The sequence below is a fragment of the Gorilla gorilla genome, chromosome 20 (assembly GCF_029281585.2).
Source record: "Gorilla gorilla gorilla isolate KB3781 chromosome 20, NHGRI_mGorGor1-v2.1_pri, whole genome shotgun sequence".
In the NCBI taxonomy this organism is placed as follows: Eukaryota; Metazoa; Chordata; class Mammalia; order Primates; family Hominidae; genus Gorilla; species Gorilla gorilla.
Window position 1 is genome coordinate 50,884,326 of NC_073244.2, and position 21,716 is coordinate 50,906,041.

The 21,716-nt window shown below is 54.8% G+C and overlaps 1 protein-coding gene across 8 annotated transcripts in view; it reads left to right on the forward strand.

Annotated features, from left to right (window-relative positions):
* The first annotated feature begins 216 nt into the window (after positions 1-216).
* The window catches only part of PAK4 (p21 (RAC1) activated kinase 4), a 53,758-nt gene continuing 32,258 nt past the window's right edge, over positions 217-21,716 (forward strand). For 4 of the 8 annotated variants that reach the window (XM_055369335.2, XM_055369336.2, XM_031004352.3 and 1 more), the window contains exon 1: positions 261-405. The gene's annotated coding sequence lies outside the window, so the exon portion shown is untranslated. Of the gene's footprint in view, positions 406-21,716 lie in introns of all 8 variants that reach the window. The other 4 variants (XM_031004347.2, XM_031004351.2, XM_031004348.2 and 1 more) reach the window with 4 other exon arrangements.

Sequence of the window (21,716 nt, forward strand, 5' to 3'; positions counted from 1 at the left end):
GGAAGTTAGAAAATCCGTATCACACGAAAACAGTCATTTCCCCTTTAAGGACCTCAGTGGGCCGGGAGGCAGCCTTCCCGCACCTTTTCCAAAATTTCCAATCCCCGCTTGGCATTTTCTGCCCGAAGGTCTCCGATTGGACGCTCTCTACCAATCGGAGGCTGGAGCGGGCCCTGAGAGGCACCCGACTCCGCCCCCGCACTGGCCCTGCCCACTGCCCGGTCAGCCTCGTTGCTATGGGGACTGGTGGGCGGTGAGGGGGGAAAGCCCCGGATGTTCGTTGGGGATTCAACATGGCGGCGGGAGTGGCCGCGGTGGTGGCGGTGCAAGAGAGCTGAGGGAGGCGCGAGGGCGCGGAGTTCCAGGCCGAGCAGTTAGGCCGCGAGCGACTGCGGCGCCGAGCCGGTAGGATAAGGGGTCCGGCCAGGGGCTTGCGGTGGGCCGGGCGCTGGCGGCGGGACGGAGTTTCCGCGAGGAGGGGGGCGGGGCCGCCGGGGTCAAAGGTCACTGGTGGAGGGAAGGGTCGCGTCCGAGGGGTCGGGGGTTAACGCAGACTGGAGGGAGTTGTAGTGGAGGTCGGAGATCAAACCAGCGAAGGGGGCGTGGCGAAGGGGAGTGCAAAGTTTGAAATTCGAAGTGGGGGCGCGTTCGAGGGGATCTGGGCGAGTCTCAAAAAAGGCAGGGTCAAAGTTAATAATTTGAGGGAAGGCTGCCCCCACGAGGGTCACAGGTCACAGCCCCAGGGGCGCCAGGTTGGAGGTTTAAAGCTGCCCCCAGCGGAGCAGATGAATGAGTTTTAGGTTCGGGGGCGTCTTTTAGGGGTTCAAAGCTGGGGCGTGCCTAGAAGGTACAAAGGTGAGAATCTGACAGCGGGGCAGCTGTTTCCCAGAGTCAAAAATTAAAACCTAAGGAGGGCGTATTGCGGGGGACGGGGGGGCGGGGCATCCAGGGGCGGGGTCAGAGATGCTTCCTGGTGACAGGAGAAAGGGGAACCCTCCCACAAATAATAATGGCAAACACTCATGAAACACTATGGGCTAGACCCTCTTTTTAACGCTTTACTTGTATTAGCTTATTCAGTCCTCACTATAGTCTTAGGGGGTCTTAACCTGGTATTAAGAGGTTAAGTGATTTGCACAAGGTCACCCGATGCATAAGTTGTGCGCTGGGATTCTAACTCTGGAGTTCTGGCCCAGAGCCCTGCTCTGGCCGACCGCCTCTCAAATCATCATAATGTCGGTTAATGTTTAATGAGGGCTCACACTGTGCTCCACGCCCTGTCCACGCCCTGTGTGCCCGGTCGTATTTCACTCCTGCTGCAATCTTGTGGAGTGCTCAAGATGAACCTACTTTACAGACGGGAAAAATGAGGCTCAGAAGCTTCTGCTGAAGGCAGAGTTAGAATCGAAGCTGGGCCTGGGTGATTCCAGGGCTCCTGCCCCTGGTCGCCACATTGTCCGGTGCCAGCCATTAGGTCTCTCCTGGAAGCAGGGGGCTGGGCAGGGCTGGGCCACTCCCTGGGCGGATCGGATTGTCTGCTTGGTTTCCTTGGAAGGGTGTGATCTGGCAGGGAAGATTCCTGTGAGCCTATGGGAGTAGGGTGTTTGTAGGTGGTCTGGAGTCCGAGCAAGGGAGTCCGATGGGCTTCTGACTGGGGAGAGTGTCCCTGGGTTGTACCCCGGGCAGAGCGGGGTGTTCACTGTTCTTAAAACCCTAAGCTCTCACTGTGGTCCTCAGTCACTCCCACGTCACTTCTTATGGCTCTGCCCATTTCTCCCCAGCCCCTTTACTGTTCTCCAACTCCAGGCCCATGCCTCCCGCCCGGTCTTTGACCTTCCTGTTCCTTCTGCTGGGAATCCTTTCCCCACCCTGCCCTCTCTCACTGACGGGTCGCTCACTCTCAGCTGGCCCGGGACCACCCTGGCTCGCACTTGCTGCAGGCTCTTTTTCTCTCATCTGACCAGCCCTTACCTCCCTCCTTACCTTAATTATTAGGGTGCATGGCGGAATTGCTCTGTGGGGTTCCTTGCCTCGGTCCCCACTGAAGCCTTGCCTGGCCTGCAGAGGATGTGACATTGCTGGGGGTTGACTGTTGGGCACTATGCCGGGTGCTGGGAGTGTGGCAGGGGACGAGATCCACAGAGCCCCTAGCCTCAGAGGGCACTCAGTTCCCTGGTGGGAGCAGAGTGGAACCAGCCCCCAAGCCAGTGACACAAGACTGCGTCTCTGCAAACGGTGATGTGGCTTGCGAGGGCATTTTCAGAGAGCCAGGAGAGTGCCCCTACCCTGGGCTGAAGCCTGAGTCCCTTTCCCCTGGGAAGGCTCTGAAGGATGGGGAGGAGGGCTGGGAATGGGCTCACCAGGCAGGAGGAGCAGTGTGTGCAGAGGCCCTGGCATGAGTGGAGGTCAGGACTCGGGTGCACAGTTGGGGATCTGGGCAACATGTAGCCTGTGCAGGTTCAGGGCAAGACCCTGAGGGGACTCAGCCTTGGAGGGATGGTGGGAGCAGGGGAGGGCTGAGGAGTACCTGTATGTGTGGAGCTGCGTGAGGCCGTGATGGAGCGTGGTTCAGAAAGCAGTGCTGGGCCAGGGATGCCTGGTACGCACCCCTCTCCATCACTCACAGAGCATGTGAGGACCTCCGTTTCCACTTCTGCAAGATGGGCATAGTGTTAGCGCTGCCTCATAGAATTGCTGTGAGGATGCAGTCTAGAGAGCCTTGGCCCAAGGCCCGGCATACAGTAGTTGCTGTGTAAGCATTAGTCTTGCTGCTGCTGCTGCTGCCACCCCACCACTGCCTGGGGAGGGCCTCAGAGACAGTGGAGGCCCTCGCTCCACCTGCCTCCTGGCTTTCTCTGGCAGCCACCCCATCCCCACCTGGCTCTGGCAGGGTCAGGGAGCCGGCACGCTGCCAGGCAGCCCTCTGAGGCTGGCCCAGCCTCCCAGCCTTGCAGTGCCAGCTCACTCAGCGTCTCAGGGTTTGGCACAGATAAAGAAGGATAGGGTTTGGGCATTGGAGACCCATATTCAGGTCCCTCCCTTGTCACTTACCAGCCATGGGACAAATGATTTATTTGCCACTTTTATTCCTTCAACACGTTTGGCTAGGGGAAAAAGGGCGTTCAGTATAATGAAACACTCATGCATCCGGCCATCGTCTGGCCTGGGACAGAACACACCGTGATACAGTTAGAGGCCAAGGGTCTCCTCCTCACCCCCCCTCCTCCCTCCCTTCCAGGGGCAGCCTCTGTCCTGGGTGTGGCAGTCACCATTCCTCTGCAGCCTTTCATACTTTGACTGCCCTTGAATGTATTCACCAACAGTACAGCAACAGCTCTTGCCCCTGGCTGCACATTGGAACTCCCTGGAGAGCTTTGAAAAGATGCTTTGGCCCAGGCCCGCCGTGGAAATTCTGCTTCCAACTTACTTGGTCTGGGCTGGGGCTGGCCTCAGGCTTTTGGAAGCTCCCTGGGCAGTTCTTATGGCCAGCAGGGGCTGACGACTGTTGTTTCACAGTTCAGATAAATGGTGTCACCATAAACATGCCTTTCTGCAAGTTGCTGTTTTTGTTCAACATTATAGGTATATTTGAGATGGGATCTTGCTATGTTGCTTAGACTGGACTCTAACTCCTGGGCTCAAGCTATCCTCCCACCTCAGCCTCTGGAGTAGCTGGGATTACAGGCACGCACACCTGCTCCCCGCTTTGAGCTGAGCATTGGAGTCTGGATCTCTCTCGGTGGGGATGTGTGTAGGCCTGGGACAGGCCATTTGTTTTTCCTGTTGGTGTTTCTTTTTGTGATCGTGTCACACAGGAGTTGCCTGTTCACCTGTTGATGGCCACTGAGGTGGTCCGTTGGGGCTATAACAGTGCGGCAATGGGCCTTCTGGAACGCATGTTCCTGTAGACCATGGCCAGAGTCTCTCTGGCATATGCCTAGTAGTGGAAAAGCCGGAGCTCCCCGCTTTCCTAGCGGTTGCCAAGTCACGCCCCCAGTGGCTGGACCACTGTACTCCCCAGCAGGCTCCGGGGCTCCCTTTATTCCAAGTCCTGCTTTGGGCAGCTTTGTGGCCCTCACTGAAATGATTTCCTCGGCCGTGAGATGGGAGGTTTATGGGCCCACCCACCTACCCAGCAGGCTGTTTGGAAACAGATGGGGAGATGGTTCACACAACTGGCTTAGCTGGGACCTCGTCCCCACTGATTCCCTACACCCAGAGGAGAAGACAGGATGGAAGGGCTTTCACCTTTACCCCCTTGGGCATCCAGGACGGTGACTGCAGCTTTGCCCCAACTGCCCTTGGGGGCAGGTGCCAGGGGTGACAGCTGGGAAAGAGAACTATACTGATTCGAACCTCTCAGGAGGGAGGCAGGGAGGACGGAGGTGAAAGTTGGAGGATGGGTGAGGCCTTGTAACATTCTTTCTGTGTATCTGACTGTTGGTCCCAGTGGTAACCAACACAGCCCAGCTCCACCCTTTGTAGATTATAGTACAGTGAAGGAGACAGACCTGCTGTCCCCAGACGGTGACAGCCCAGAGAGGCCAGGGCTGTGAAGGAGAGGCCTAGGCGAGGGTCAGGGCGGGATGTGGGGGGGACCCAGGCAGAAGGGTCAGGGCGGGATGTGGTGGGGACCCAGGCAGAGGGGTCAGGGTGGGGTGGTGGGACCCAGGCAGACGGGTCATGGCGGGATGGGGGCGGGGACCCAGGCAGAGGGGTCAGGGTGGGATTGGGGGGGACCCAGGCAGAGTGGTCAGAGAAGGATGGGGAAACCCAGGCAGAGGGGTCAGGGCAGGATGGGGAAACCCAGGCAGAGGGGTCAGGGCAGGATGGGGAAACCCAGGCAGAGGGGTCAGGGCGGGATGGGGAAACCCAGGCAGAGGGGTTGGGGCTGGATGGTGGGGAGGGGCACAGAGAGGGATTGGGACTGGGATGGAGGCGCAGGGACTGTAGGAAGCCCGAGGAGGCATGTGGCCCAGCGTGGGGAGTTGAGGAGGGCTTTCTGGATAAGATGACATCTGACTGACGAGAACATATGAGCGAGGCTGGAAGGAGGTGGAAAGAATGTAACAGGTCATGGGTACAGAGGTGCCAAGGCCCTCAGGGTCGGAATGACCTCGGAATGGTCGAGGATCATCAGATAGGCCGGTGTAGGCTACGCTGTGCACCCTGACTGTGTGGTAGCCTTGCTCTGCAAAGAGCAGTTAAAGAAATACATAAAATATAAAATAAATAAATGAAAAAGCAAAAAAAAGAAGCCAGTGTGGCTGAGCAGGGGGTGGGGTCAGAGGCTTGGAGGCTGTGTTGGATACAGCAGGGCCTAGCAGAGCCAGGTGGGGTGTGTGGATTCCTTTCTGTGCATAATGGGAAGTCATCAGAGGCTTTAGCGACATCTGGTTTTCCCCTTATAAAGATTGCTCAGGCTGCTGTGTGGGGGACGGATCGCGGGGGGTGGCGACAGGGAGGCTGTGGGGAGGCTGCTGTGACAGTCCAAGCAGAAGAGGGTGGAGAGGACGAGGGGACAGTGATGGAGGAGCGTCCTCGTGCCAGCCGAGGTCATCAGCGCTTTACCCCTGTTACCTCACTTCATCGTCACAGCAACCTGTGAAGTAGGTGCTAGTATCATCCTCACTCTAGAGATGAGAAAGGAGGCCCAGAGAGGTACGGGACTTGCTTAAGGTCACACAGCAGGCAGTGGCAGAGGTAGGATTGAACCCCAGGCCTTGGGGCTTCAGTGTCACTGATTACTGGGGCTGCCCTCCCGTGATTTGGAACTGGCTCGGACAAGACGGGCCTGATTCCTGTTCAGCTGGTTCTTACCCAGGCTCCTTTGTTAACAGAAGGTCCGTGGAGACCTGTTCCCCCTGGGTAGTTTCTGGGCGCTGGGTCCCTACCTCCCTCAGGGCCTCCCTTTCCTTTCTCATCTACTCCTCGTCCCACTGGCTCGTGGTGAGCCAGACTTCCTGGCCAGACACCGGTCAGGGGTGTCCCCAGCAGCTGTTTCTCCCATCACTGAGCCCAGCCCCGCACATGCTGCCAGCAGGAAGCAACCTCCTTCCAAGTCACGGCCAGGGAAGTGGGACCCTTCCCGCCTAGTCACCCATCCGGGGCCAAGGCTTCTTGTCTGCCAGACGCCTTGGCCCACAGGAAGGTTGGGGGGGCCAAGGAGGGTGAGAAGGGGAACACTCTCCCATCCCAGGGGAGCCAGCGCTGGCGGATGTGACAGAAGCCACCGCTCACTGAAGCCTCTCTCCTGGGGCCCTCCGGTCCTGCCCTGACCCTTCCCAGGCTGGGAGGCCATCTGCTGCCTTCCCGAGGGGCAGTGGAACTTCCCTGCCAGGGCTGCTCAGTCCACACACATCCCTTAGCCTTTCCCACTAGCTGGGAGCCCCTGGGGAAGAGACAGAACTTCCCTGGGCCTCTGATCCCTCACCTGTTACAGGGAGTATTGGTGGCCACCTCTCAGGGCTGTGGGAGGGCGGAAGATCACGTGTGTGCGTCGTGCTTAGCCCGATGCTCGGCACTCAATAAGTGCTTGGTAAATGTTGAACTTGGTGCTTTTGATGGTTTCCGTCCCTTGCACCCTGTCCCCCTCTGGGTTCTCATCCCGTAGTGAGCTGTAATAACCCCAGCCCCCCGGGGTCCCAGCTCCACGTGCCAGGCACGCGTGTGCTGTGAGTCTATGAGCATGGTCATGTGGCTGTACCCAGAGACCCTGAGGAGGAGGTGTTATTAACCTCGTTTCTCTTTTCCTGTGTTTTAATTTTCAGAAAGCACGTTTTTCCTGCATGTGCATGCATTACCTATTCCCCTAAATAATCACTGAAAAACTGCACACAGCACAAAAGGATGTACAGGGACGAGCAAATCTCTTTCCCACCCGCCGCCTGCCAGGCCCTTCCCAGAGATAGCATCATCACCCCCGGTTTCTTTTCTTTCTTTCTTGAAATATTTGTTCCCCCAAGTGCCCGCCCCTCCCTTTTGTTTTTACTCAAATGGGGCGGACTTCCCATGTTTATATTCTGTCCTGTGCTTTGCGTTTCCCACTCCGAAGCTCGCTGTCAGGACACAGAGTGCCGCCTCAAGTGTCCCACACACACGCGTGCCCCCACGGACAGCACAGCCATTCTGTGCTGATGGCCGTCAGGCCGTTCCCGTCTTTCCGTGCTGTGAACGGGGCTGCGCCCGCCTGAGTGTGGCTGTGCACACGTCTCTAGGTGTGAGTCTGAGCTTGTGGCCTCGTGGTCTGAGACAGGCGCCCTGTTAGCTTTGCTGGTAGTGTTAGTGTTTCACCCTGCTGGGGAGGTTGTCTGGCTCACACTCCCACCCCCCAGTGTCTGATGACACCGGGGTTTCCTCACTCCCTTGCTGGAATAGACGGGTGTCACCTGACATTCTCACCTTTGCCGGTCAGATAGGTGACAAACAGTCCCATCATGGTTCTGATTTTAATCAGAGCAAAGTGGGACAGCTTTGTGTTGTTGAAAGCCATCTTGAGCTTCCTTTTCTTGGAACTGTCTATTCCTGATAATTTTACTTTCTCTGAGAGGGGAAACTGAGGCACAGGCCAGCAGTCCCACAACAAATACATGGCAGATGTGGCACTCAAACCTTGGCTCCGTTCTGGAGCTCCTAACCCGTCTGACACAGAAGAGGTCAAGGGCTTGGCCTCCAGAGCCAGCTTTGTCTCTTACTAGCTGTGTGACCCCAGACAAGTCACATCACCTCTCTGTGCCCGGGTGTCCTCATCTGTAAAATGAGGGTGCTAATGTTATCTACTCTTAGAGTTGTTTTGAGGATATAAATGTATATTCGGAAGGCAAAATGTATAGTAAGTGCTCCAAGACTGTTAGCTGCGTTACTAATAGCCGTATTATTAATATTATAGCTATGTCACCAATAGCCGTGTTATTAATATGAGCAGGCACTGTTTGAGTGCTTTCTGTGAACTAACCTACTGGACCCTCCCATCAACTCCAAGACACACGTGTTCTTATGATCTCCCTTTTCTAGGGAGGAGACTGAGAGCCTGGGGGACCTGCCCCCGGTCACAGAGCAAGAGGAACTGGGATTTGGATGCTGGAGGCCTGGCTGGTAATCGCTGTGGCCGCTTCCCCTGCTACCCGGGGCTAAGCCCGAGGGTTACAAAGCTCTCCCTCCTGCTTCCCCCACCCACCTTCTGCTGTCTGCATTCCAGGCAGGCTGCCCAGGAGCTTTCGAGCAGACACCTTGAGGGTTGGGAGCACCGGGTGGGCAGGGTCCTGACCTAGAGAGCTCCCCTCCCAGACCTTCCCTGCTCCTGCCACCTGTCCTGGGAACTCCTGATAAAGCGGCATTGTGCAGCAGTTTTGAGTTCACTTCCCAGCCCGGTTTTGCCACTCCCACACTTCACTCCCAGAGGCAGAAGGCGGCCGGTCTTCCTGGGCTGCGTGGGGTGCCAGCCCCCCTCCCCTTCCCTTCCCTCCCTCACTGCTCCCACAGTCACCGGTCAGCACTGGGCATGGGGAGAAAGTAGGACCCTGCGGGCCACTGGCCCCTCCGCAGACCCGTCCCCAGGTGAAGACCCTTCCCTGCCCTCCCCACAGGAGGCCCCTGTCCTTCTCTCCCGAGGAACCTTCCTTCCCTGCCACCCACAGGGGCCTCCATAGTTCTGTCGTCCCTTCCCTGCAAATCTTCCACTGCAGCCTGGGCCCACGTTATTTGACTCTGAAATGCTATATATATACACAGCGCTTCTAACTCCACTGCTTTTAAAAAACCTTTAATAATTGTCAATTATAATATGCCCACAGAAAAGTGCATAAAATGCACAGGTAAGTTTAGCGAAGAATTACAAAGTGAACAACGCTTCCCCACCACCTCGGTAAAGACAGAACACAACCTCCCAAAAGCCGCCTGCCCATAACCCCTGTCCATCACGACCACAGTCGTGAGTGCTCTCCTGACCTTGGTGGTCACTGTGTCCTTGCTTTTCCTGATAGTTTTTACCATGAGGTATGCATCCTTGAATTATAGAATGTCATCTTGCCTGCTTTTGAACTTGACATAAATGGAATCTTCCAGTATGTCCTTGTCTGTGCTTTCTTTCGCCTTTAGGCCTGTGAGATCCATCTGTGTGCTGAGTGTATCTGTAGTCATTCGTCTTTGTTGCTGTATAATATTCTTTTTTTTTCTTTGACACAGAGTCTCGCTCTGTCACCCAGGCTGGAGTGCAGTGGTACAATCTTGGCTCACTGCAGCCTCTGCCTCTTGGGTTCAAGCGATTCACCTGCCTCAGACTCCCGAGTAACTGGGATTACAGGCATACACCGCTATGCCTGGCTAATTTTTTTTTTTTTAATTTTTAGTAGAGAGGGGTTTCACCACGTTGGCCAGGAGAGTCTTGAACTCTTGACCTCAGGTGATCCACCCACCTCAGCTTCCCAAAGTGCCAGCATTACAGGTGTGAGCCACCGTGCCCAGCCCCATATAATATTCTGTTCCTCCATCTCCTGCTGCGCTGGTGCGAGCCATCTCTTTGTAGCATCTCCTGGGGTGCTGGTGCCTGCGTTTCTTCAGGGAATATACCCAGGAGTGCGTAGCCCATGGCAGAGGGTAGGGTAGCTTCAGATTTAGTGGGCGCTGCCACACAGCCTCCCAAGGTGGTCAAATCTGTGTATCCTCCTAGCAGTGGTGACTGAGGATCTTAGTTGCTCCACCTCCTCGCCAACATTTGGTACTGTCAGACTTTTTGGTTGACCTTGGAACATTTTTATTCTTTTTTCCTGCAAAAGTAACACCACTGGTTATCATCGGGCTGAGCCCCTCATGTTATTTTGTCCTTCCCTTGCTCTTGTCCATTCCGACTCTCACCCATTCTGTGGACAGGAGTCAAGTGCTTATTCTTTTTTTTTTTTTTTTTGAGATGGAGCCTTGCTCTGTCACCAGGGCTGGAGTGCAGCAGCGTGATCTCAGCTCACTGCAACCTCCTCTTCCCAGATCCAAGCCATTCTCCTCCCTCAACCCCTCAAGTAGCTGGGATTACAGGCATGTGTCACCACGCCCGGCTAATTTTGTATTTTTAGTAGAGACAGGGTTTTACCATGTTGGCCAGGCGGGTCTCAAACTCCTGACTTCAAGGGATCCACCTACCTCAGCCTCCCAAGGTGCTGGGATTACAGACGTGAGCCACCGCGCCCTGCCCAAGCGTGTATTCTTTGACCAGCTTTGTGCTGGGGCCCAGCGACTGAAGGGTGAACCCAAGCAACAGGCAGCCCTACCCGAGCTCAGTCCGGTGGGAACACAGACCTCGACTGCAGAGCAACAGAAAGATAAGCCGGGCTGGAGGCTCCCGGCCCCCATCTTCCCACAGTGACCCCATTTTGGGAACAGGAACCCCCATCCCTCGTCTTGTTTCGGGATTAGGCTTCTCCAAATCTGGCACCCTGTCACCTTGACTCCTCTCTTGCCCCCACCCCCCTGCCACATCCAAAGTGTCTGGAAAGCCTGTCACTCTACATGAGAATGTAACCTGGTGCTGCGGGCTCCTCTTCCTTGTCACTCCCCTTCCTCGTCATCCCTCTTCTTCGTCACCCCCCTTCCTCACCACCCCCTTCCTGGTCACACCTCTTCCTCGTCACCCTTCTTCCTTGTCACCCCTCTTCCTCGTCACCCCCCCTTCCTCATCATCCCCCTTCCTCGTTACCCCCCTTCCTTGTTACCCTCCTTCCTCGTGGCCTCCTAGTTCAAGCCACCCTCATCTCCCTCCTGGACCATTGAGGCGTGCTCCCTGCTCCCTTCTCCCCCACTGTCCCCACAGTTGTCCCCACACAGCCAGAGGTAGCCGTGCACACCTGGTCAGGGCAGGAACCCTCCCCTGGCTCCACCTCTCCCAGGAGAGAAGCTTGCAAGGTCCCAGGCAACCTGGCCACTTTCCTGCCTGCCCTGCTTCCCTCTTCTCCTGCCGCCATTCCTGGAACATTCCAGGCAGGTCCTACCCCGGGGCCTTTGTTCTTGCTGCCCCCTGGGCAGGCAGCACCCTCCTTCCTTCCGTTCAGCCAGCCTCTGCTAATAGTGGCCCCCTTGGGGAGATGTTTCTTCCCGACCATGGGTCCCCAGGAGCAGCCCCTGTCACCCTCCCTCTAGCACCTTCCCCTGGTAACCCTCATGATGGTTACTTACATTATGACATGTGGGTCTGTTGGTTTATTTTGTCTCCTGGCATAACATAGCCTCAGGGCATGGGGGTAGGGGTAGAACCACAGGGCCTTGCCCTGCCCCTTGCTGTGTTCTCAGGGATTGGAGTGTGGTAGTCTCAGTAAATGCTGGTTGACTGACTGACTGACTGACTGAACTGTAGTAAGCTGGGCTGCCAGAGCGTCTAATGGGGACCCGCCCTGGGTGGGGCACACCGGGAAGGTTTTCCTGAGGAGGAAATGCCACTTGAAGGATGAACTTGGCCTCGACTAAGGGAGGAGGCTGAGGCAGCTGCCATTGCAGAGGTCTCCCGGCAGGGGAGTGCAGGGGGCCTTTGAGGAATTGAAGGAAGACAGGTAGGTCGGTTCTTGGGTTGGTCTGGATTCCAGTCTTGACAGCTGCTTGGGCCTCTCTCTGCCTCAGCGTCTTCCTCTCTAGAAGGTGGCTGCTTCAGGTGTTCCTGGACATTCCTGAAGTTCTGCTCCTAACACACTTATCCTGGTGCCTGATACATAAATATAAATGTGATTGTTTATTTTTTTCCAACAAATTTGGTGGAGTGCTGACCCGTGTGGCCTCCAGGGATGCGGTGGTGGATAAACAGACCCGGTTGCCACCCGTTTGGAGCCTGGCCTCTGGAGCCATCTGGGGCACCCCTGCTTGGAGGCAGGAGAAGGCCTGGTGTGACCTTGGGCCCGGGGAGTCCTTATTCTAGATCTGGGAAGCTCTTCAGGGTGATGAATAGGAAAGACGAATGGAGGGTTTGTGCGTGCCGGCCCTGTGCCCCGGCCAGTGCTCCCAAGCTGCTGCCTGGGCCTCCCTGAAATCCCAGGAGGTAGCCGCACCCGTGTGACCCATTTCACAGATTAGCAGGTGAGGGGGGCACCAATGCTAAGTCCTTCGCCCATTTTGCAAACTAGAGTAGATCTGGTGGTGTTTCCTCTGTGGTCTGATGTGTTTTTCTGGTAGCCAGTCAGGTGGGGCAGCTTTCAGTTTGTTTTTCCAGACTCCTGTGAAGGAAGGGCCAGTTCAGGTCACTTTCCTTTTTTTTTTTTTTTTTGAGACAGAGTCTCGCTCTGTCACCCAGGCTGGAGTGCAGTGGCACAATCTTGGCTCACTACAACCTCTGCCTGCCGGGTTCAAGCGATTCTCCTGCCTCAGCCTCCCGAGTAGCTGGGACTACAGTCGTGCGCCACCATGCCTGGCTAATTTTTTGTGTTTTTAATAGAGATGAGGCTTCGCCGTGTTAGCCAGGATGGTCTCGATCTCCTGACTTTGTGATCCGCCCACCTTGGCCTCCCAAAGTGCTGGGATTACAGGCGTGAGCCACTGTGCCTAGCGTCTTAGCCATTCCTGAGGTTTTTTTTTTTTTTTTTTTGAGACAGGGTCTTGCTCTGTCACCCAAGCTGGAGTGCAATGGTACAAGATCGGCTCACTGCAGCCTCCGCCTCCTGGGTTCAAGCAGTTCTCTTTCCTCAGCCTCAGTAGCTGGGACTGCAGGTACACGCCACCACGCTGGGCTAATGGGCTAATTTTTTTTATTTTTAGTAGAGGTGGGGTTTCACTATGTTGGCCATCCTGTTCTCAAACTTTTTTTTTTTTTTTATATTTTTATAGAGATGGGATTTCACCATGTTGCCCAGGCTAGTCTCAAACTCCTGAGCTCAAGCCAGCTGCCCGCCTCATCCTTCCAAAGTGCTGGGATTACAGGCATGAGCCACTATAATGGGCATCCAGCCCATTCTTGACTTTTTGTAATTCCCTTTAAATATTAGACAAGCATATTGTCAGTGTACGTACGTGTGCTCGTGCGCACACACCCGACACTGAGTCTCCCAATCCATGAACGTGGTATGTCTCTCCATTTGTTTATGTCTTCTCATTCATACTTTTCCAGCCGAGGCCTTGCCCACCTCTTGTGGGGTTTTTCCCAGGGTAGTTCATGATGTGGCAGGGAGTCTGTGCCCTCCACTCCCACAAGATGCCTTGCACCCTGGGTTTAGCCTTGCTGGCTGAGGACCTCATGGCGGCGGCAGGAGGCCACTTCTCCCATTCTCTGCTTCCTCCCTGGCACCGCCCCTGGACCCTGGCGGAGGGCGGGCAGGGTGCCCAGAAAGGAGGCTGTAATTTTCCTGAATTATTTCAAGGGCTAATTAAAGGTTTGCCTTGACTAATCAGCTTACGGTTTAATTATTAGGGAACAGGCTCTGGGATTCGGGAAGCAGCTCAGCTGGGGTCTCCCCACAGCGTGGCAGGAAGGAGCCAGGACCCAGCCCTACTCTGTGGGGGTGGCAGGATATGGGGATACCCCAGCACCCTCCAGTGGGTCAGTGGGGGGTTCTCCATCCCCCACTGCGCTGTGACAGGTGGAGGGCAGCAGGTGTGATGGAGATTACAGCCGATTCCTCCCCTGATTCACATCGTCCCCCACAGCCCATGGCTGGCTGGGGAGGGGCTGGCCCTGTCCCTCCAGCAGCTTTGGCAGGGCCCGTCCCTCCCCACTTTCCTGCAGCACCCCAGCCTCGCTGGCCTTTGTGGAGTGCTTGGACTTCATTTATTCTGTGGGTCTTGGCTTAAAGGTCAGCACCTCTGGGAAGCCTCCTCGGGCCTCCCTCCTGTCAGAGCTGGTGATCAGCCGCACGGCCCCTTGCCAGCTCTTGGGATCATGGTTGTTCATCCGCTGCTCCTCCTGCAGACACTGAGAAGTACACTGAGGGGGATGCCTGAGCTGGGCCAGTGTCAGGGTACCCAGCGGGATAAAGAGTTCGGGACCTGGGCTCCAAGGAGGGGGCTGGGAAGGGGTGTTCAGGGAGGACTGAGTGATGGCTTGGAGGCGGCTGGACCAGGAACACCTCATGGGAGTTTGCGAAGGGGGAGGGGACTCTGGAGATGGCTGTGCCAGGCCTGGCTTCATTCCTTGCATTCCTCAGCAGGCCCCAGACTCCTGATGGTCCTAAATGGGGGAGGGTGAGCGAGAGAGGGCCTTCTGGGTACTGCCCTCCCCCCACTCCATCGGTCTGTCTCAGTCTCTCTTTACACCCTCCCCCATCCAGGTCTCAGGGCTGGATCCATCCTCCTGCCCACTCCCCAATCTCCTTATCCTTTGGCTGCGCCTTAGGGTCACCCGGGGTGGGAGTCACTGCAGGGGCCCAAGCTGGACCATTTGAAGCTGACTCTACAGCTGTGGGGTCTGGGCATTGGGGTTTTTTAATGCTCCCCTGGCGACTCTGACATGCTTCTGAGCTGGAGTGAGGGCTGCTGGCCTGCAGGAATGGCAACAAACGTGTTTTAGCTTTTGGCATGTTCTGGGTGCTTTTCTAGGCTTCTGACATGGAGGGGTTAAGTCACGGCACGCTACGGGGACATGTGACTGTGATTCCTGTGTTCCAGATAAGGCAACTGAGGCCCAGAGAAGGCCTCAAGCTTGGCGATGGCAGTCTCTGTCACTGTCTTATCTTCCCATTTCTGGTCTGTCCAGATGTCTGTCTGGGCCCTCACTGTTTCACCTCTGTCTCTCTCCCTCTTATCTGCCTTCCCCACCCCCACCCCCCCCCTGCATTTCAGCTTCCCTCCTCCCCTGGCAGAAACTTCCCAGATTTCTATGTTTTGAGGCAGGATCTGGCTGAAGCCACAGAGGGGAGATGGGTTCTGCAGGCCCGGGACATCCTTCTGAGGGGAAGGATGCTGATGTCACCACGCTGGCCTCCCTTACAGCTCCTGACACGTGGAGTCTGGGGCTGGGGGCAACACGCCATCTGACTGACAGTCCAAGGGTGCCTAGGGCTGGCTCTGCAAGCTTGCAGGGAGGACTGTCCCCACGGGTTGACTCTGACATGCCCTGTGACACCAGCCGCCTCTACGGTCCCGGGAGTCCTCTACTGCCAGTTAATGTTTCAGCTCTTGTGGGTAGGACTGCCTGTCGGTCAGTAGTTTAATTGCAACAAAGGTTTGTGCTAAAAAGGCGAATATTACATTGCAAGAGCCTTTATTATTTGATGGGACTAGGGGGTACTGATAGCTGATGGTCCCATATGTCCCCACTCACTGAGGGCTGAGGGCTCCCCTTGCCTCCTCTCCCCCTACCCCTCTCCAGGGAAGGGCTCAGGAGTCCACCTCCACCTCCAGCCTCTCCCTGCTCCAGCACAGCATCCTCTGACCTTGGGCGAGGCCCTGAGCCTCAGATGTTTCTGAGTTCCCACATCTGGAGCAGGAGGATAATGATTCCTGCTGCCTCCCAGGGTTGCTGGGAGGATGAAGTGAGTCTGCTGTGTGATGCTCAGAACAGGGCCACTGTCATTATGCCATTCTGGTTACTAGTACTCTTATTACCATTACACTTATTAGAGAGGCAGGATCCGTGCTTGGATTTAGTAGTTAGGATTCACAGGGTGGGTGATCCATAATTCTTTGCCATTACGATGAGGTCACATTTCCTTTGGTAAAATGTTGAACACCTTTGTATTATGGAAATGTTCACACATACCCAGAAGAATAGTCTCGCGCCCTCCTGGGGTCCCTGTCAGCAGCTCAGCAGGTAGCAGCTGTGGCCAGGCCTTGTCGCCTGTGCCTGCTCCTTATCTCCCTGCTTATTTCAGAGCAAATCCCAAACGTTGTACAGCCAGAAATATTCCACTTTTCCAGAACAAGCCTGCCTCAGTGTCCTCATGCTTCCCCAGTTGTCTTATAATCCTTTTTTTTTTTTTTTTTGAGACAGAGTCTCACTCTGTCACCCAGGCTGGAGTGCAATGGTGCAATCTTGGCTCACTGCAACCTCCACCTCCTGGGTTCAAGTGATTCTCCTGCCTCAGCCTCCCGAGTAGCTGGGACTACAGGCGCGTGCCATCACGCCCGGCTAATTTTTGTATTTTTAGTAGAGATGGAGTCTCACCATATTGACCAGGCTGGTCTTGAAGTCCTGACCTCAAGTGATATACCCATCTCAGCCTCCCAAAGTGCTGGAATTATAGGCGTGAGCCACCGTACCCTGCCATAATCCTTTTTCATTTGTTTTTTGTTGTTGTTGTTTGAGACAGTCTCACTCTGTCTCCCAGGCTGCAGTGCGGTGGCACGATCTTGGCTCACTGCAACCTCCGCGTCCCAGGTTCAAGCACTTCTCCCTGCCTCAGCCTCCCGAGTAGCTGGGATTACAGGCGCCTGCCACCACGCCTGGCTAAGTTTTGTATTTTTTAGTAGAGACAGAGTTTCCTAGGCTGGTCTCGAATTCCTGACCTCAAGTGATCCACCCGCCTCGGCCTCCCAAAATGTTGGGATTATAGGCGTGAGCCATGGCGCCCGGCCCATTTGTTTGATTTGGGTCTAGACAAGGTCTACACTTTGCATCCGGTTGATAGGCCTCTTTTTTTTGTTTTGTTTTGTTCCCTTTGTCACCCAGGCTGAAGTGCAGTGGAGCGATCAGAGCTCACGTGCAGCCTTGACCTCCCCTGCTCAAGCAATCCTCCCGCCTCAGTCTCCTGAATAGCCGGGACCACAGGTGTGCGCCGTCATGCTCAGATACTGGCATCAGCTCTTTGGCGTGCATGTTGTGGTAGTTTTTCTACAGGCGACCTAGGCCATTTGTCCTGGAGTTTTGCAGTCTGGGGCCAGCTGATACATCCTTGTGGTGTCATTGCACGTGTTCTCTGTCTCTGTGCTTCCTGTAAGTTAGGACTTAGGTCTAGAAGCTCGATCTGATGCAGGTTCAGTTTCTTCTGGCAAGCACGCTTTCTTAGGTGGTGCTTGGATGAGCATCAGAATTACTTAAATGTCTGTATGACTGTCAAGTTCACTTTTCAAGTAAAAATTAATTTTTTTTTTAAAAAGCGAGTGGGTTGAGAAGAACACTCTGAAGTCACTCCTAGTAAGGCTGGTACCCAGATCCAGCAGAAGTAGGGTGGGAGGGACCAAAGGACTGAGGCTCGGGTCCCCCCCTTCCCCACCCCCCGGGGCCTGGGAGCAATAGGCTGGGTGCCCCGGCTTCAAGTAAACCAGTGGCATTAACGTGGGCCTTTGGTTCCTGCTTTGCTAGGGCCACAGGCTTCCAGCTGAGAGCTGCTGCCACCCACCCTGGCAACCCCTTCCGCATCACATGGTGGTGACACCTTCAGAACAGAGTGGTCTCCCACCCCAGCTCTACCCTTGGCTGCCTGTGTCACCCTGGGTGGCTTTCCCAGCCTCTCTACCTGCTTCCTTCTTGACAGCCTGATGGTGGCCATACGTCCCTTGGGCTGTGGTGACTGGGCCTCTGGGAACTGCCCTTCCACTTCTGCATTTTAACATAAACCTCCTTGACCTCAGCTGCTCCATTCTCTGCTCCCTTCCAGCCACTCGGATTCCAGTCCTGGGGGCCTCCTCACTGACCATGCCCTCCACCCTCAGTGCTGTTCCCCGGTACTCTGCATGGCTTCCTCACCTGTATCCCGTCTTTGCTCAGACGCCACCCCTTTAGAGACCTCCCTGACTGTGCCCTCTGAAAGAGCACCTTGTCACTCTCTGTCCCTTCTCCCACTTGTTTACTTGTATATTGTGTTCCCACTAGAATGTCAACTCCAGGAGAGCAGAGACTCTTGTCTTATTCACTGCTGTGTCCCCGGTGCCTAGAACAGTGCCTGGCACCTGCTAAGTGCATGTTAAGGAGTCGTTGCTCACTGGGTAGAAGCATTAAAAAAAAAAAAAAAAAAAAAGGCTGGGTGTGGTGGCTCACGCCTGTAATCCCAGCACTTTGGGAGGCAAAGGTGGGTGGATCACCTGAGGTCAGGAGTTCGAGATGAGCCTGGCCAACACAGTGAAACCCCATCTCTACTAAAAATACAAAAAAATTAGCTTGGCAAGGTGGCAGGTGCCTGTAATCCCAGCTACTTGGGAGGCTGAGGCAGGAGAATTGCTGGAACCCAGGAGGCGGAGGTTGCAGTGAGCCAATATCACACCAATGCACTCCAGCCTGGGTGACAGAGCAAGACTCTGTCTCAAAAAAAAAAAAAAAAAAAAAAAAGAATTTTTGAGTGCATGAATGAATAAAAGAAAGAAAATGACTGGGCGCAGTGGCTCACATCCCAGCACTCTGGGAGGCTGAGGTGGGCAGATCACTTGAGCCCAGGAGCTTGAGACCAGCCTGGGCTATAGTGAGACCTCCGCTCTACAAAACATTTTTAAAATTATTGTTTTAAAATAATTTAAACATTATTTAAAATTTAAAAGGGCATGGTGGCATGTGCCTGTGGTCCTAGCTACTCAGGAGGCTGAGGTGGGAGGATTGCTTGAGCCCAGGAGTTGGAGGCTGCAGTGAGCTATGATGGGGTCCTAGCTACTCAGGAGGCTGAGGTGGGAGGATTGCTTGAGCCCAGCAGTTGGAGGCTGCAGCTCTGATTGCACCACTACACTCCAGTCTGGGTGACAGAGCAAGACCTATGATGATGGATAGATAGATAGATAGATAGATAGATAGATAGATAGATAGATAGATAAGATAGAGCGAGCAAGACCCTATCTCAGATAGATAGATAGATAGATAGAGAGAGAGAGAGATAGAGAGATAGATTAGATTAGATAGATAGATATGGTTAAGTGAGTGGACTTTGGTCCTGGTCAGACTTGCCACGGAATCCCAGTTCTGATACACTCGCCGTGTGACTGAGGGCTGACATGTCTTCTCTCTGAGCTTCACTCTACTGCTCTGCAAAGTAGGGTGTGAACGGCACCCTCCTCGCTGCCTTCTTTTGCACCAGGATGGAGCCTGCATGTAACACTTTGTAGTGGTCTCACTGCTGTCCTGTCTCCAGCACGGGGCACCGATGAGCCAGCCAGAAGCCGTCCCTGCCAGGGGGATGCTTGACCCAAATCTTCAGTAATAACTCCTTCCACTCTGGGTGACCAGCTGTAGTGCCCCAGGGCAGGGACTTGTTGATCTGGGTTTGTTCTGGAGGCCAGAAGGGTTTCCTGGGGACTGGGATTGGAGCAGGATTGAGAGTGCCTGGTATGTGGAGAGACCTGGCTGTTGTGGCGTGAGTCCGAGGGCTCAGGGGCCGGCTGCTTCCCGGCCTTTGTCTTCCTTGCAGGAAACAGGCCAGGAGTTACAAGGGGCCAGAGGATGCTGCTGTGGTTATGGTGGAAGTTAACAGCTTTGGGAAGTGTGCATGTGTGTGTGTGTGTGTGTGTGTGTGTGTGTGTGCACTTGTGCTCATTGTAAAGAGAGAGACGGTAAAGAAATGAGAAGAGACTGTTTGCAGGCACATGCAAATACAGAGAAAGCTTTCAGTTGTCAGGATCGCTCTCCCAGTTTTTCCTGCATGGTGGTGTAAAATCTGACATGTGTACAGAAAAGTGCGTAAAACCTCCATGTTCAGTTTAATGAATAATTATAAAGCAAACAGCCATGAAACTACCACCCAGATCAAGAAGACAGGCATCACCAGCTCCCTGAAAGCCCTCTCCTTCACCTGCCCTTCCCAGTGCTAACAAAAACATTCTCCTCCCTTTCTTTTCATTGTTACCTCTTTTTTGGTGAATTGTGAAAGATTTCAGACAGCCCCAAGAGAACAGAGAATCACCTGCTGACCACCCTCAGGCCCGCTGCCCAGCTAAAAGACTAAACACTTGCTGCGGGTGCAGCCCCCAGGTGCCTCCCCCAGGGCCCCAGGCCTCGCTGGCCCTGCGTCTGCTTCCCTAAACAGTGTCCCGCATTGTTCTGCAGGATTTTAAACTGCGTGTAAATGGTACGAGGCCAGCGGCACTTGGCTGCAACTCTCTCAATATTTTGTTCTTGAGATTTCTCTGGGTGGAGTAATGAAGCTCTGTGCCAGGAGGAATGGTTCCCAGCGGGGGTCAGGGCACCCCTACCCCTGGCCAGAGGAAAGCAGCTCTGCCCTGGGGGGGCCCCAGGAGGACGCTCTGGGCTCCTCTCACCCAGGCCCGCAGCCCCCTGCTCCACATGGGTTTGAGGCGGCCACCTCCGGAAGTGGTAGAGCGCCGTTGGCTTCCTAGGGCACCACATGGGACCCAGTTACAGCCGTGATGTGAAGGGGCCCTCCCTGAGCTTATGTAAGGTGTAATGGGGCACTGGTGCCGCCTGGGGCCTGTGTGTACCACGGAGGGGCCTTCTCTGGAGGAGGGCATGGATCAGCAGCTGGGGACAGGAGGGCCTCTTCTCTTCCCATACTGCCCTCCCCCGGCGCCCGCCCACTCCCCACCCTCCCTCACCCGCCCTGTTTGCCAGGCTCACACAGCCTTTCTTGGGGAGGCCCTCTGGCGGGGAGTTTACTCTCAAAGGCTCTATATCTAGCTGGCCTGGGATTGCCACCCAGCTCCGCCACCTTCTAGCTGGATGACCCTGGGCATGTGTTGACCCCTGCCCCACCTCTGTTGGCCTCAGTTTCCCCATTTGTAAAATGGAATTGTGTAAGGGTTATTTCATCCATGCAAAGCACTCGTAGAAGCTAGTGTGTGGAAGCCTCTTAATGAGCCTTAGCTGTTAGTATCTTTGTCGTGCTTGCCATTCATTCAGTCATTTTTGTTGATAGTCACTTTTTGCCTCCTCTGAGTCCAGCCCTGTCAGGCTGAGGTCCTGCCTTCATGGAGCTTATAATACAGTGACGGAGACAGACATGGAGACAGACATGGTACTAGGCAGTGACAAACCAGAGTGACCTTGGAAGGCACAGGCCAGAGTGTGACAGCTGTGATGGGAGAAGACCCAGAGGACTGTGGGAGGCCCTGGCTCCAGCCTAGGAAATCAGGGAAGGCCTCCTGGAGGAGGAGACTTCAGAGCTGAGGCCTGAAAGAGGAGCAGGGTTAGTTTGCGGAACATTGTCCCAAGGAGAGCAAATAGCATGTTCAAAGGCTAAAAGATGGGAAAGGGTCTAGCATTTTAAATAAACCATTACTATTTTTAAGAAAACTTTAAATTCTGAGATCATTGGAGATTCTCCTACAGTTGTAAGAAGTAACTCAGAATGGCCAGGCGCGGTGGCTCATGCCTGTAATTCCACCCCATTTGGGGAGGCCAAGGCAGGAGGATTGTTGGTGCCTAGGAGTTCGAGATCAGCCTGGGCAACCTGGGGAGACACCATCTCTTCACAAAATAGAAAAACTTATCTGGCTGTGATGCTGTGCACCTGGAGTCCCAGCTACTTGGGAGGCTGAGGTGGATCACTTGAGCCTGGGAGGTTGAAGCTGCTGTGAGCTGTTAATGGCACCACTGCACTCCAGCCTGGGCGACAGAATAAGGCTCTGTTGCAAAAGAAAGAGAGAAAGAGAGGGAGAGAGGGAGAAAGGGAGAGAGGGAGGGAGGGAGGGGGGGAAGGAAGGAAGGAGAGAAGGAGAGAGGGAGAAAAGAAGAGAAAAGAAAGAAATAATACAGAGAGGAGGTCTGGCGCACCTTTACCCAGTTTTCCCCAATGGTAACACCTGCGAGACTGTAGTACCAGATACCAGAGTGTCAACTGACATTGATACAGTTAAGGTACAGAGCATCCATTCAATCACAAGGATCCTTCCTAATACCTTCTCATAGCTACACCCTTCCCCTGCCCATCCCTAACCTCTGGCAA